Source organism: Macaca nemestrina, chromosome X, assembly GCF_043159975.1.
Source record: "Macaca nemestrina isolate mMacNem1 chromosome X, mMacNem.hap1, whole genome shotgun sequence".
NCBI classification, from domain to species: Eukaryota; Metazoa; Chordata; class Mammalia; order Primates; family Cercopithecidae; genus Macaca; species Macaca nemestrina.
This window is the reverse complement of record NC_092145.1, coordinates 32207409-32222863: the sequence shown is the minus strand read 5'-3', so window position 1 is coordinate 32222863 and position 15455 is coordinate 32207409. Positions and strand designations below refer to the sequence as shown.

The window sequence follows — 15455 nt, the reverse complement described above, 5'->3', positions numbered from 1 at the left end:
TTTTGAGTATGCCCACAGGGACACCAAGTTTAGAGCAGGCTCTACTTGCTAGAAACTTCCTTCATGTATTAACTTCAAAATCTGGCCTTAGTGGAAAAACTGAGTTCAGAGAAATGACAAACGATTTGGTGGCTGCTATGAAAGAAGTCTGAGAAATTAGCGCAAGTTTAGCAGAATGGGTTGAAACTCTGCAGAGTGAAAATCTCAGACCTGAAGTTGCCTTCATGAGGAATGTAAATGCTACCATCATCTCCAAGATTTATGTTAATGCAGGCTTCATTGCACTTGAAAGTTCAGAAATTTTAGCACCAAAATGCAAAGATACCATAGACATGAAATAAAAATCGTCACAAGGATATTTATATTTAATAAAGTTCAACAACCAAGTTATAGACACGTGGCAATCCACATATTGTAGAAATTGAAGCAAAATGAAACAGGTAAGAAGCTGCTAACTCACTACATTAACAATTTTAGAGCCCTTTATAGAAAAAAATACTTAAAATCTACCACTGAAAGCTAAATATTGGAAAATAAATCAGAAGATATTCTATGTGGAGTTCTTAATGTAGTCTAAGAGGATGGGGAGGAAAAGGAAAGAAAAACATTCCAGTTAGTAAAGAACTATTTAACATAGGCAAGGTAGATACAGAGAAAAGGCAACAGATGCACGAGACATTTAAAGCAACCCACAAACACAGCACTACCACTTTGTGAGTGCTTGATGTGGGCCAGGCACCATATTATGTAATTTGCATACATTATTTCATTAATCCTTTCAGCTTCCTTTGAAGTAGGTACTTACATCAGATATTGTCTGTGGGTACTTGAGTCCACACCTGACTTTCTGTCTGTAATCTTCCCTGTATTGTCCAGGTTGGGAGCCAGAAAACCTACGTTTCCAAGACTCTCTTGCCAGCTAGATTTTGGCTAGCTTTTGCCAGTGGAAGGCTCTCTCAGGAGGTAATGAAGTAGGAGAGGAGAGAGAAGCCATTCTGCTTCTGGCTTTGGCAGTGGAAGCACCCCGTGACTGCAGGTGATTATGGGCTCCAGCAGCATCAGTGGAGTTCTAGGAGCCCCAGCAGCACTGTCAGCAGCAAGTGCATGCTCACAGACTCTAGGCCAGGGGTGTTCAATCTTTTGGCTTCCCTGAGCCACATTCGAAAAAGAAAAAGTGTCTTGGGCCACACATAAAACACACATTAATAATATCTAACGAGCTTTAAAAAATCACAAAAATTTCATAATCTTTTAAGAAAGTTTATGAATTTGTGTTGGGCTGCATTCAAAGCCATCCTGGGACACGTGGCCCATGGGCCGTGGGTTGGACCAGCTTGCTCTAGGGATATTCATTTTCCACATTTTTGCTCCTCCAGCCTTAGAGAGCTATGGTTTTCTATAGTTACTGACATCTAGGTTATATCACCCTCTGCCTTTTGCAGCTCCAGCCCTTCCAACACTTTTGTAATCAATTTCCCGTATTAAATCTCCCTCTGTTTGAAGTACCTAGAGAGATTTCTGACTTTTCCTTTGGCAACACATCATATCATTTAACCTTTTCAACAACCCTTTAGGCACTATTATCCTTATTTCAGACATAATCCAAATATCACCTGGCCTAAACAATCTTTTAGATACAAATGAATTCATATTAACATCTATTATCCAGAATTTCTTTTTCTTCCCTCCCTCTTCCTTGAACCCCTAGAATTGTCTACCACCCCTCTGAAAAGCTCCCCCCAGTATTTTGGGGAATTTTCAAAGGGAAGTATTATATGTCTGTCAAGTTATTTAAGACTCTAAATTGCATGTGACAGAGACCTGCCTGAAATTAGCTGAAGCAAAAAAAGTAATCTGATTGGCTCACATGACTAGGAAGTATTTTGAGTTAGACCAGAGAATTGAAGGAAGAGATGCAGAACCAGGGCCTTGGCTGAAACTTAATGCCATCAGAAATTTCTCTGTCTTCATTTTTCTCTTATGTCTGCTATTTTCTAATTGGCTTCACTCTTTCCTATTGCAGATTGTCCTTCTCTACATGGAAGGGAAGAGAGCCACTGGCAGCTCCAACATCACACCCTTAGAGTATGGCCACAGAGGGTGACCCTAGAGGCTAGATGACATTTCCTCCAGCCGCAAGTGAAGAAATTAGGGCAAGGATTCTGATTAGCCATTTTAGAGCATGTACTCATGTCAGTTTTATTTTGTTTTACTATTTTGTTTTTGCTTTTGTTTTGTTTTTTTCTTGGAAAGGAGAGAAAGGCACAGCATGACACCTGAAGAAGGAGAATGAAAAAAGCCTGTCAGGCAAACAGAAACAAAAACAACCACAGACCACTATAGTTATGATCCCCACCCAGCCATTTCCCCTTCCAATGCTGCTCTGACTTGCAACTGTCAATGCCCACTGCCTGAAAAGCCAGTGGACTTTCAATTTTTTGTTAAACCTCAGGAAGGTGAAAAGGTGCATGAGAACAACTGGGGGCCTCACAACCATGTGAGTTTTTTCGTTAGGTCATCAGTGTCCTTTCTCCCTGGATGTAATTTACATCAGGGCAGGGATTTTTTCTTTTTTTGTCTATTTTCTTTTTTATTATTATTAACGCTGGTTATTTATTTATGGACCTACTCATTTTAGGGCAGTAAAATGTACTTAAAATAACATTTACTATTTTTTCTTCAACTTTTATTTTAAGTTCCAGGGTACATGCACAGGATACGTAGGTTCGTTACATAGGTAAATGTGTGCCATGGTGGTTTGCTGCATAGATCATCCCATCACCTCAGCATCCATTATTCTTCCTGTTGCTCTCTCTCCCTCCACCTCCCACCAATGACAGGCTCCAGTATGTATTGTTCCCCTCGAAGTGTCCATGTCTTCTCATCGTTCAGCTCCCACTTATAAGAGAGAATATTTGGTGTTTGGTTTTCTGTTTCTACGTGAGTTTGCTGAGGATGACGGCTTCCAGCTTCATCCCTGTCCCTGCAAAGGATATGATCTCATTCCTTTCAGTGGCATTAAGTACATTCACATTGTTATTCAACCATCATCACCATAAATCTATCTTCAGAACTTTTTCGTCTTCTCCAGCTGAAACTCTATGCCCATTAAACTATAATTATCCATTTCCCTCTCCCCTAGTCCCTGGGAACCACCATTCTACTTTCTGTCTCTATGAATATGACTATTATAGGTACCTCATATATGTAGAATCATATAGCATTTGTCCTTTTGTGGTTGGCTTACTTCACTTAGCATAATATCTTCAAGGTCTACCAATATTGTAGAATGTGACAGAATTTCCATCTTTTTTAAGGCTGAATAATATTTCACTATAAGTTGATGCCAAGTTATGTTTATACATCCATTCATCAATGAACATTTGGGTTGTTTCTATATCTTGACTATTCTGAATAATGCTGCTATTAACATGGCTTTAAAAATATCAGTTCAAGTCCCTGCTTTCATTTATTTTGGGTATATAACCAGAAGTGGTATTGCTAGACCACATGGCAATTCTATCTTTAATTTTTTGAGGAACTGCCATACCATTTTGCACAGTGGCTACACCATTTTACACTCCCACCAGCAAAGAAGGGTTCCAGTTTTCCCACATCCTCACCAATACTTGTTATTTTGTTTGTTTGTTTTTTCATAAGATACCCTAGTTGGTATGAAGTAGTATCTTATTGTGGTTTTGATCTGCATTTTGCTAATGATTAGTGATGCTGATTATCTTTTAATGTGCTGATTAGTCGTTGATATATCTTCTTTGGAGATATGTCTACTTAACTCCTTTGCCCCTTTTATAACCAGGTTGTTGTTTATTGTTATTGTTGTTGTTGAATTGTATTATTTCTTTATATATTTGGAATATCAATCTCTAATCAGATATATGATTTGAAAATATTTTCTCACATTCCATAGGTTGCCTTTTCACTCTGTTGATAGCATCTTTTGATGCAGAAACCTTTTTTATTTTGATGAGGTTCAAGTTATCTATTTTCTCTTTTGTTGTCTGTGTTTTTCATGTCATATCCAACAAATCATTACCAAATCTAATATGAGGCTTTTTCCTATGTTTTCTTCTAAAAGTTTATAGTTTTAGCTCTTATGTTTAAGTCTTCAATCCATTTTGAGTTAATTTCTATATATGGTATAATGTAAGGATTCAATTCATTTTCTTGGATGTGGATATCCAGTTTTCCCAACACTATTTGTCAAAAAGACTCTACTTTCCCCATTGAATGATCTTGGTACTCTTGTCAAAACTAATTTAGCCATATATGTAAACATTTATTTCTGATCTATATGTTTCTACTCTATTGTTCTAAATGTCTGTCTTTATGCCAGTATCATACTGGTTTGATTACCATTGCATAATGTACTGTAAGTTTTGAAATTAGAAAGTATGAGACCTCCAACTTTGTTTGTCTTTTCAAAGATTACCTTGACTATTTAATGCCTCTTAAAATTACCCAAGAATTTTGCAATGGATTTTTCTATTCCTGCAAAAAGCAAAAAACATCCATGGGTAAACAAGGTACCCTGGCACATGCCTGTTGTCTCAGTTACTGGGGAGACTGAGGCGGAAGGATCACTTGAGCCCAGGAGTTTGAAACTCCTGGACAACATAGCAAGACTCTGTCTCTAAAAAAAAATTAAAAGTAACACCATTGGAATTTTGATAGGGATTGCATTTAATCTGTAGATAACTTTGGGTAGAATTGACATCTTAGCAATATTACCTCTTCCAACCTATGAACACAGGACATATTTTCATTTATTAGTGTCTTCTTTGATTTCTTTCAGCAGCAATTTGTAGTTTTCAGTGTACAAGTCTTTCATCTCCTTAAGTTTATTTCTAAGTATTCTGTTCTTTTTGATGCTATCGTAAATGACACTGTTTTCCTAATTTCCTTTTAAAACTGATTTTAAAATTAAAGCTAATTCTGTACACTGATGTTATATCTTGCAGCTTTGCTAAATTAGTGTATCTCTTCTTAACACCTAGATTCCTAATGTCTATAGCCTGTAACATAGTGGGTACTCAATAAATGTCTATTGAATAAACAAAGAAGTCTCTTGAAAGAGCCTCCCTCTTGCTACTGCTAATGGTGCTTCTCATGAGAATGCTCATTCCAATGATGTTGTTTCACTAATGAGAAAAGCCTTCTCCCAGATATTGTAATACTCTTTGTTATTGGAGCCCTACAGTAGCATTACTCATTTCTAGAATCCATAGAGCCTCTCAGTCAGGATTCAAATGCAGCTTGTATGCACCAGTACCTGTGTCTGTTATTTAACAACATGCCTATTGTTAAAACATTGAAATACTTCCATACCTATTGATAAATAATGACTTCTTTCCATATCTCAAGTGGCCCCACTACTAGATTTATCATGTGGTAAATTGCTTCGGTAATGATGTGACTGATGAATCACACTTGTCTATGTTCTCTCTCTTATGTGGTTTCCTTCCACATTGACTCTGGGCTTGGCCATGTGACTTGCTTTTGCTAATGGGACATCGGCAAATGTGATGTGAGCAGAGGCTTGAAATGGTTTGTGTATTGGAGTTATTCATTGGAAACTAGCCACCATATGAAGCAGCCCAGGCTATCCTACATAAGCTATATGACCCAGACAACAGACAGAAACCAACTATAAGACATGTGAGATCATTTTAGACCACACAGTCCCAGTAAAGCTAATAGCTGACTGTAGCCACATACATGACCCCTGCAAAATAACTGCTCAGCCCAAATCACTCAGACCCGTAGATTTGTGAGCAAATAAACTAATCATGGCTTTAAACCACTAAGTTTTGGAGTGGTTGCTTGTGAAACCAAGCTAACTATAAATGAACAAAACTACTCCCTCAGGCTCCAAAGATGCGAAATAACAGGAAGTTCACAGCATGCAAATGCTGGTTACTCCATACCTGAGACAACAGCATTCACTTTTAGGAAAAATATACAGAAACATCTCCCAACTAATTGAAAATATATTCTGCCTGTTTGAAAAATTTCAATTACTAATCAGGTGGTAGATTTTTTCCCCTTGAAGGAGATGAGAAGTTATCTTCAAAGACTTTCACTTTATGATTTATTGCTTCAATCTCCCTTAGAAGACAAATAAATATTTAATTCTAACAGGAGCTTAATTCTTTTTGTACTTTCACCTCCTATCTTCTCAATTATAAAGAGAAGTAAATCTTACTTGCTAAAGAATTACATCTCTAAGGTCACCCTTTAAACTTCCAGCTAAAATAATTAGTACTCTACTTCTTTCATGTTTAAATGGTGCACATTTCTCAGTGTCTTCAAGGGGGTGACACAGCTAACGTTTCTTAAATCCACAATTCTGCTTTCATGAAATCAACAAAGGCCTTCTGTAACTTTCTATGAAGACAAAAGATTCAATTTCTAGCCACCTAAAGAAAGAATAGCTTTCCTGTGCCAGAGAGATTCAGAATTCCTTGAATCGATTGTCATGAGGTCTGGTAACTTTTTGACAACCTAGGTTTTCTTTGCTCAAGAAAATCTAAAGCTCTAATAAACCAGTCAAGTGACATTTCCCATAGAATACAATCTTTAGAGACCATAGAATCAAGTTAGAATGACAAAAATGTGACTTTTCTCTTCCATGTCCAAGATCTTTTATCAGAATTGAAACTGTTTTTGCTTCACCATTATTTTTCAACAAAATGTGTCATACTCTCAGGCTTTTTTTTTTTTTTTTTTGCCTGGGATCATTACTCAATTGATTTGTGCTTATTGCTAATGAGGCTGCAATCTTCATGTACTCAGTCCCAGTATGGGCCAGTTGGCTTTCCATAGAAATGGATTGCACCCTTGGCTTCAGTGCCAATCTCACCCCTACCCTCGGCCAGATCACCTTGCACTCAAGAAGGATAAGTCATATTACAGCTACATATGTGTGAACATTCCCATCATGAGAACAACTCAATCTTTGTTTAGGGGTGTAATGAGGTTTGCCATCACTTGAACAAGATTTAACTGGAAAAAAAAGGTTCTAACTTGAATTTGGTGTTCTGGTATGAGTCCATATAGAGCACATTTACAGTGTTTTAGAGCGATGATGAGCTGCTATAAAAAACAATACTAAAAATATAATGATTTTATTTTCCTTGTACTAAACATTTTTTAAAAACCAGTTTGTTAAGGTATAATTGGCATGTAAAAAGCTGCACTTATTTAATGTATACAACTCGATAAGTTTGGGGATAAGTAAACACCTGTGAAACCACCACCACCATCAAGGCCATATTCATATCCATTATCTCATGAAGTTTCCTCCTGCCCCTTTACTCTGTGTGTGTGTGTGTGTGTGTGTGTGTGTAAGAACACTTAATATCTACTCTCAAAAAATTTTAAGTATACAATATTGTTAGCTATAGGCACTATATGTATAGTAGATCTTGGAACTATTTATCTTGCATAACTAAAATTTTGTACCCTTTGGTCATCATCTCCCAATTTCCCTCTCTGCCAGCCCGTGACAACCACCATTCTACTCTCTGCTTCTATGAATTTGAATATATAGATTCCATATATAAGTGAGATCATACAGTATTTGTCTCTGTGTTTGACTTATTTCACTTAGCATAATGTCCTACAGGTCCATCTATGTTGTCTCAGATGGCAGGATTTCCTTTCTTTCTAAGGCTGCAGAGTATCACATTTTCTCTATTCATTCATCCATCAATGGATACCGTATCTTGGCTATTGTGAAAAATGCTGACATTAACAGGGGAGTACAGGTACTGCTTTGAGATCCAGATTTCCATTCCTTTGGATAAATACCCAAAAGTAGGATTGCTGAATCATATGGCAGTACTATTTTTAATTTTTTGAGGAACCTCCATACTGTTTTCCATAATGGCTATACCAATCAACATTCCTGCCAACAGTTTACCAGAGTTTCCTTTTCTCTACATCCTCACCAACACTTGTTATCTTTTTTTTAATAAGAGCCATTCTAACAGGTATGAGGTGATATTTTATTATGGTTTTTATTTACATTTTCCTAATGATTAGTGACGTTGAGCATCTATTCATATACCTGTGGCCATGTGCATGTCTTCTTTGGAGGAATGTCCATTCAGGTAATTTGGTCATTTTTATTATAAACTGACAGTTATAGTTGTATATATTTATGATATATAAAGTGATATTTATAAAGGCAATGTGGAATCAAGTTAATTAACTCTCCATTGCCTTAAATACTTATCTTTTTTTATGACCAGAACATTTGAAATTTACCTTTGTAGAGATTTTGAAATGTGTAATATACTATTATTAACTATATTTACCATTCTGTGCAATAGATAACAAAAAAAATTTTATTCCTTCTGTCTAATTGAAGCTTTGTACCCTTTAACTCCTCACTCTCCTTTTCCCCAACCTCTAGCCTCTGGTAACCACCATTCTACTCTCTGCATCTATGAGTTTAATTGTTTTAGATTCCATATATAAGTGAGAACACGCAGTATGTGTCTTCCTGTGCCTGGTTTATTTCACTTAGCATAATTCTCTCTAATTCCATCCATGTTGTTGAAAATGACAGAATTTTTTTTCTTTTTAAGGCTGAATAGTATTTCATTGTACATATATATCCCACGTTTTCCTTTTCAATTCATCTGTTCATGGAAACTTAGGTTGATTCTATAACTTGGCTATTGTGAATAATGCTGCAATGAATATGGGAGTACAGATATCTTTTTGACATACTGATTCCAATTCCTTTGAATATATACACAGTACTGGAATTGCTGGGTCATATGGTAGTTCTACTTTTAGTTTCTTCTTAGCAACCTTCATACAGTTTTCAATAATATCTATACTAATTTACATTACCACTAACAGTGAACAAGGGTTCCCTTTTCTCAACATCCTCACTGATACTCGTTTAGCTTTCAGTCTTTTTTTTCTACAACTTTTAAGTTCCCGGGTACATGTGCAGGATGTGCAGATTTGTTACATAGGTAAATGTGTGCCATGGTGGTTAGCTGCACAGATCAGCCCATCACCTATGTATTAAGCTCAGCATCGATTAACTATTCTTCCTGATGCTTTCTTGCCCCCCAGCCCCCATGACAGGCCCCAGTGTGTGTTGTTCCCCACAATGTGTCCATGTATTCTCATCGTTCAGCCCCCGCATTTAAGCGAGAACATGCGGTGTTTGGTTTTCTGTTCCTGCATTAGTTTGCTGAGGATAATGGCTTCCAGCTCTATCTATGTCCCTGCAAAGGACATGATCCCCATCCTTTCAATGGCTACATAGTATTCCATGATGTATATGTACCACGTTTTCTTTATCCAGTCTATCATTGATGGGCACTTAGATTGATCCCATATCTTTGCAATTGTGAATAGTGCTGCAATGAACAGTCACGTGCATGTGTCTTTATAACAGAATGATTTATATTCCTTTGGGTATATACCTAGTAATGAGATTGCTGGGTCAGGTGGTATTTCTGCCTCTGTATCTTTGAGGAATAACCACATTGTCTTCCACAATGGTTGAACTAATTTACATTCCCACCAACAGTGTAAAAGTGTTCTTTTGTCTCCACAGCCTTGTCAGCATCTATTATTTCTTGCCTTTATTGTGAATAATAATTATCATTCTGACTGCTATGAGATGGTATCTCACTGTAGTTTTGATTTGCATTTCTCTAATGATCAGAGATGTTGAATTTTTATTCAAATATTTGTTGGATGCATGAATGTCTTCTTTTGAGAAGTGTTTGTTCCTGTCCTTTGCCCACTTTTTAATTGAGTTGTTTGTCTTTTTCTTGTAAATTTGTTTAAGTTCCTTGTGGATGCTGGATATTAGACCTTTGTCAGATGCACAGTTTGCAAAAATATTCTCCCATTCTGTAGGTTGTCTGTTTACTCTGTTGATAGTTTCTTTTGCTGTGCAGAAGCTCTTCAGTTTAATTAGATCCCATTTGTCAATTCTTGCTTTTGCTGCAATTGCTTTTGGTGTTTTCATCATGAAATCTTTGCCCGTGCCTATGTCCTGAATGGTATTGCCAAGATTTTTTTCTCGGGTTTTTATAGTTTTGGGTTTTACATTTAAGTCTTTAATCCATCTTGAGTTAATTTTTGTATAAGATATAAGGAAAGGGTCCAGTTTCAATTTTCTGCATATGGCTAGCCAGTTCTCCTACCACCATTTATTAAATAGGGAATCCTTTCCCCATTGCTTATCTTTATCAGGTTTGTCAAAGATCAGATGATTGTAGGTGTATGGTCTTATTTCTGTTCCACTGGTCTATGTGTCTGTGTTTTTACCAGTACCATGGTATTTTGGTTACTGTAGCCTTGTGTAGTTCGAAGTTGGGTAGTGTTATGCCTCCAGCTTTGTTCTTTTTTGCTTAGGATTGTCTTGGTTATTCAGGCTCTTTTTTGGTTCCATATTAATTTTAACATAGCTTTTTCTAATTTTGTGAAGAATGTCAAGGGTAGTTTAATGGGATTAGCACTGAATCTATAAATTACTTTGGGCAGTATGGCCATTTTCATGATACCGACTCTTCCTATCCATGAGCATGGAATGTTTTTCCATTTGTTTGTGTCCTCTCTGACTTCCTTGAGCAGTGGTTGTAGTTCTTCTTGAAGAGGTCCTTTACTTCCCTTTGTAGCTGTATTCCTAGGTATTTTATTCTCTTTGTAGCAACTGTGAATGGGAATTTATTCATGATTTGGCTCTCTGCTTGCCTCTTGTTGGTGTATAGAAATGCTAGCAATTTTTGCATATTGATTTTGTATCCTGAAACTTTGCTGAAGTTGTTTATCAGCCCAAGAAGGTTTTGGGCTGAGACAATGGGTTTTCTAGATATGAGATCATGTCATCTGCAAACAAAAATAATTGACTTCCTCTTTTCCTATTTGAATACCCTTTATTTCTTTCTTTTGCCTGATTGCTGTGGCCAGAACTTCCAATCATATGTTGAATAGGAGTGGTGAGAGAGGGCATACTTGTCTTGTGCCAGTTTAAAAGGGGAATGCTTTCAGGTTATGTACATTTAGTATGATATTGGCTATAGGTTTGTCATAGATGGCTTTTTTTTAATTATTTTGAGGTACGTTCCTTCAACAGCTAATTTATTGAGAGCTTCTAACATGAAAGAATGTTGAATTCTATCAAAGGCCTTTTCTGTGTCCATTGAGATAATCATGCGTTTTTTGTCTTTAATTCTGTTCATGTGATGAATTACATTTATTAATTTGCATATGTTGAACCAACCACGCATCCTGGGGATGAAGCCTACTTGATCATGGTGGATAAGCTTTTTGATGTGCTGCTGTATTTGGTTTGCCAGTATTTTGTTGAGGGTTTTTGCATCGATGTTCATCAAGGATATTGGCCTGAAGTTTTCTTTTTTGTTGTATCTCTCCCAGGTTTTGATATCAGGATGATGCTAGCTTCATAAAAATAAGTTATGAAGGAGTCCCTTTGTAGGTGACCTGGTCTTTCTCTCTGGCTGCCCTTAACCTTTTTTCTTTCATTTTGACCTTGGAGAATCTGATAATTATGTGTCTTGGGGTTTATCTTGTCATGGAGCTTCTTACTGAGGTTCACTGGATTTCCTGAATTTGAATGTTGACTTGTCTTACTAGGTTGGTGAAGTTCTCCTGGATGATATATCCTGAAGTATGTTTTCCAACTTGGTTCTATTCTCCTCATCGCTTTCAGGTACCCCAATCAGTTGTAAGTTTGGTCTTTTTACATAATCCCATATTTCTCAGAGGTTTTATTCATTCCTTTTCATTCTTTTTTTTTTTTCTATTATTGTCTGCTTATCTTATTTCAGATAGGTAGTCTTCAAGCTCTGAGATTCTTTCCTCCACTTGGTCTATTCTGCTTTTGAAACTTGCAATTGCATTGTGAAGTTCTCATGTTGTGTTTTTCAGCTCCATCAGGTCAGTTATGTTCCTCTCTAAACTGGCTATTCTGGTTATGAGCTTCTCTATTTTTTTTTTTTTTTTTTTTTTTTTTTTTTTTTTGAGACGGAGTCTTGCTCTCTCGCCCAGGCTGGGGTGCAGTGGCCGGATCTCAGCTCACTGCAAGCTCCACCTCCCGGGTTTACGCTATTCTCCTGGCTCAGCCTCCTGAGTAGCTGGGACTACAGGCGCCCGCCACCTCGCCCGGCTAGTTTTTTGTATTTTTTAGTAGAGATGGGGTTTCACCGTGTTAACCGGGATGGTCTCGATCTCCTGACCTCGTGATCCACCCGTCTCGGCCTCCCAAAGTGCTGGGATTACAGGCTTGAGCCACCGCGCCCGGCCAATGAGCTTCTCTATTATTTTATCATAATTCTTAGCTTCTTTACATTGGGTTACATCATGCTCCTTTAGCTCAGTGAAGTTCATTATCATCTACCTTCTGATGCCTACTTCTGTCAATTTAGCCATCTCAACATCAGCCCTGTTCTGTGCCCTTGCTGGAAAGGTGTTATGATCATTTGGAGGAGAAGCCACTCTGGCTTTTTGAGTTTTCAGTGTTTTTATTTTGAGTCTTGCTCATCTTTGTGGGCTTATCTACCTTTGATCTTTGAGGTTGCTGACCTTTGAATGGGGTTTTTGTGGGCCTCTTTTGTTGATGTTGTTGCTGTTATTGCCTTCTGTTTGTTTGCTTGTTTTCTCTTAACAGTCAGGCCACTCTTCCACAGGGCTGTTGCAGTTTGTTGGAGGTCTGCTCCAGACCCTAGTGGCCTCAGTTTTTCTTGTGTCTGGAGGTATCATCAGTGAATGCTGTGAAAGAGCAAAGATGGAAGCCTGCTCCTTACTCTGGGAGCTCCATCTCAGGTGGGTACTGACCTGTTGCCAGCCTGAACACTCCTATAGGATGTGTCTGGAGACCCCTGTTGGGAGGTATCACCCAGACAGGAGGAACAGGATCAGGGACCCATTTAAAGAAGCAGTCTGACTGCTTTTTGGTAGAGTAGGTGTGCTACATTTGGGGGAACCCTTCCTCGTCCCAACCACCTGGACTCTCCAGAACTGGCAGGCTAGAACAGTTGAATTGACTGAACTTCAGAGATGGCAGCTGCGCCTCCCCCTGGGGCTCCATCCCAGGAAGAGACCAGAGTTCTGTCCATATAACCCTGGCTGGAGTTGCTGAAATTCCCAAAGGGAGGGCCTGCCCAGTGAGGAGGGATGGATTGGGGTCCCAATTAAAGAAGCAGTCTGGACACAATCTGGTACAGCAGCTGTGCTGCCTTGTGGGGGACTCCTCCTCATCCAAACCTCCTGGACTCCCCAGAGCTGGCAGGCTGGAATGGCTGAGTTGACCAAACCACAGAGATGGCAGCTGCCCCTCTCCCCAAAAATGTGGTTCATCTCAGGCAGTCTCCAGCCTGTTGCCACTGACTGACTGGAATTCCAAGCTAGTGGGTCTTAACTTGTGAGGCGCCCTGGTAATGGAGCCCACAGAATGATGCTGCTTTTCTCCCTGGTTTCAGTCGTCTTCCTAGGGGAATGTACAGACAGAGCTTCCACCTTGCTAGGATTCCAGGGGCCAAAGTATGTAAAATTCCTGGGTCTCTGTGTGTGCCTGAGTGGCTGCTCTGCCAAGACTCCACAGCTGTATGTATTGGACCCAAGGCCCTGGTGGCATGGGCTCATGAGGGTATCTCCTGATTTGTGGGTTGCAAAGATCTGTGGGAGAAGCATGGTTTCCCGGGTGGGGTCGCACAGTCACTCACCACATCACTTGGCTGGGGTTGGGGATTCCTTTGGCTCTGTGCCAATCCCAGGTGGGCCATTGCCCCACCCTGCTTTTCTTCATTCTCTGTGGGTCAAGTTATCCATCTAGTCAGTCCCAATCCAAGAACCTGGATATTTCAGTTGAAGGTGCTGAATTCACTCGCCATTTTCATTCCTCTCCGTGAGAGCCATGGACCACAGCTGCTTCTAATTGGTCATCTTAGTCCCTCCCTCAATCTTTTTAATAATAGTCATTCTAACAGATGTGAGATAATATCTCATTGTGGTTTTCATTTGAATTTCCCTAATAATTAGTGATATTGGGCATTTTTTCATATGTCTGTTGGCCGTTTGTATGTCTTCTTTTGAAAAATGTCTATTCAGGTCGTTTGCCCACTTTTTTAAATTGAATTATTTGTTTTCTTTCTATAGAGTTGTTTGGGTGGCTTACATATTTTAGATATTAACCCCTTATCAGATGTATGGCTTGCACATATTTTCTCCTCTAGGTTTTCTTCTATTAATTATTAGGTTGATGCAAAAGTAATTCTGGTTTTGCCACTAAAAGTAATAGTTGCACAGTTTCAGGTCTTATGTTTAAGTCATTATCCATTTTTATTTTGTATATAGTGTGAGATAAGCATCCAATTTCATTCCTCTGTATACGAATATCCACTTTTCACAATACCGTTTATTGAAGAGACTGCCCTTTTCTTGTTGTGCATTCTTGACACTTTTTTCAAACGTCATGTGTGGGTTCATTTCTGGGCTCTCTATTCTATCCATTGGTCAGTATGTCTATTTTTATGCCAGCAACATGCTCTTTCAATTACTTCAGCTCTGTAGTATAGACTGAAATCAGGTAGTGTGATACCTCCAGCTTTGTTCTTTTGAGTCGGGATTGCTTTTGCTATTCAGAGTTTCTTGTTGTTCCATGTGAATTTTAGGATTGCTCTTTCTTTTTCTGTGAAAAATGTCACTGGAATTTTGACAAGGAGTGCATTGAATATGTAGATTGTTTGGGGTAGTATGAACATTTTAACAATATTAATTCTTCCAGTCCATGAACATGAGATATCTTTCCATTTATTTATATCATCTTCAATTTATTTTGTTAAATGTTTTATAATTTTCAGTGTACAGGTATTTTACCTCGTTAACTATTTTCTTAAGTATCATTTTTTTTTTTTTTGCAGCTATCATAAATGGGATTGTTCTCTTGATTTCTTTTTTGGAAAGCTTTTCGTTAGTCTTTGCCCAATTTTTTTAATCAGGTTACTTGTTTGTTCACTAAACCGTAGTAGTTGCTTATGTATTTTGGATATTAACCACTTATCAGATATATGGTTTGCAAATATTTTCTCCCATCCCATAAGCTGTCTTTTCATTTTGCTGATTGTTTCCTTTGCCCTGCAGAAGATTTTTAGTTTGATGTAATCCCACTTGTTTATGTTTGCTTTTTTTTACTTGTGCTTTTGGCATCATATCCAAAAAAAATATTGCAAAGATCAATGACAAGGAGGATTTTCTCTATGTTTTCTTCTATCAGTTTTATAATTTTAGGCCTTAAGTCCTTAAACTATTTTGAATTTATTTGCATCTGTGGTATAAGACATAGGTTCAATTTCATTCTGTTGCATATGGATGATATCCAGTTTTCTCAACACCATTTGTCAAGATTATCCTTTCCCCATTTTGTGCCTTTGTCAAAA

The 15455-nt window shown here is 38.0% G+C and overlaps 1 long non-coding RNA gene across 1 annotated transcript in view; it reads right to left on the bottom strand.

Moving 5' to 3' along the window:
* Positions 1-2867: 2867 nt before the first annotated feature.
* LOC139360902 (uncharacterized) overlaps positions 2868-15455 on the bottom strand; it is a 75673-nt gene continuing 63085 nt past the window's right edge. Inside the window, exon 3 of the long non-coding RNA XR_011618485.1 lies at positions 2868-2983. This is a non-coding gene — a long non-coding RNA (uncharacterized lncRNA). The remainder of the gene's footprint in view (positions 2984-15455) is intronic.